The 1,399-nt window shown below is 45.0% G+C and overlaps 1 pseudogene; it reads right to left on the bottom strand.

Moving 5' to 3' along the window:
- Positions 1–213: 213 nt before the first annotated feature.
- LOC102983323 (60S ribosomal protein L7-like) lies at positions 214–937 on the bottom strand (annotated as a pseudogene).
- Positions 938–1,399: the final 462 nt, after the last annotated feature.

The following is a 1,399-nucleotide window of genomic DNA, read 5'->3' as shown; positions in this document are numbered from 1 at the left end:
GGGGGGTTGGAATCTTCAAGGAATTAAAAGCAGGTCCGTGTGGCTGCGCAGGGGTAGTGGCATGAAATAGATTTGGAGAGATGCAGGAGGATCATGTGGGGCCTTTTAAGCCATGCTCAAGGGTTTGGATTGTCTTTTTCTTTTTTCTTTCAATTTGAAAGCAGTCACCGTTTATTAAGTGACCAGATTACAGAAATAATCAAGGTAGATACCTTAGTTCATCCTTCTAATAAGCCTATTGACCTGGTGCCAGCATCTCCACCTTCTAGAAGATGGGTGATCTTTTTCTTCATTACACCTAGTGGAGAAGACAATTTGAAGGGTCACGGGAAGTTGTTTGCTTCTCTGAAACGTTTTCCAACAGAACAGATCTCCTGAATCAGATCCTCCATGCAGATGACGCCACATTTACTAAGTGATTGAGCAATGCATGTGTTATCTGTCAGGGCAATTCACTTCTTGTTGATTTTGCCATAGCCAAACTTGTAGATCAGTTCATTTTCTGACTTCAGGTTTGGGTACCCCCATACAATATGTGGTTCCACAACCCTCAGCATGTTGACTGAAGCCTCGTTGAGCTTCACAAAGGTGCCACTGAAGACCTGGAGGAGGCGAAGAAACTGCAGCACCTTTCGGACCTTTGAGCTCACACCATTGCTACCTCTGATCCTGAGGACAAGTGCCAGTTTGGGTTCCTCAGGCACATAGAAGTCACCAGCTTTTCTTGCCATCCTAGCCATTCGAATATTGTTTCTGTACATCTGCCTATACTCCTTGTAACAGTGCTTAGCCTTTTCATTGATAAACTTCCTCCTTGCCTTTCAAAGCATCTTTTGGACAACTTCACAGGAGCTTGATCTTCAGCTCTGTGAAATTTCTTTGCTTTTTCTTAAGGGTTTCTGGGAACCCTCTTTTCCTTCTCTTCTGCACCCTCCATGATTCCAGCCAGAAAAAAAGCAGGTTTGGATATTCTTGTACGAGGAACGGGAAGCCCCGAAAGGGTCTTAAGCAGAGGCATGGATCATCTTATTCATATTTTGAAAGATCACTCTGGGAAGTTCCCTGATGGTCCAGTGGTTAGGACTCTGCACTTTCACTGCTGAGGGCCTGGGTTCCATCCCTGGTCAGGGAACTAAGATCCCACAAGCCGTGAGGCGGGCCAAAAAAAAAAATTACCCTGGCTGCAGTGTAGAGAATGAACTGGAGGGCTATTGAGGGAAGCAGGGGTGTTAGGAGGCTGTTACAGTAGTTCAGGGAAAAGACGATGATAGCTTGGACTAGGGTGGTGACAAAACGTGGCAAGAACTGAGTGAATTAGAAACATATTTGAGGACAGACTTGGCAAGACTCGGTAATCGGAGGTTGAGAAAAGGTGTCAAATGTTTTCTGACTACTTTCT

This window comes from Physeter macrocephalus, chromosome 6, assembly GCF_002837175.3.
Source record: "Physeter macrocephalus isolate SW-GA chromosome 6, ASM283717v5, whole genome shotgun sequence".
Taxonomy (NCBI): domain Eukaryota; kingdom Metazoa; phylum Chordata; class Mammalia; order Artiodactyla; family Physeteridae; genus Physeter; species Physeter macrocephalus.
Note: the sequence above shows the minus strand (reverse complement) of the source record. Positions and strands in the feature narration are given on the sequence as shown.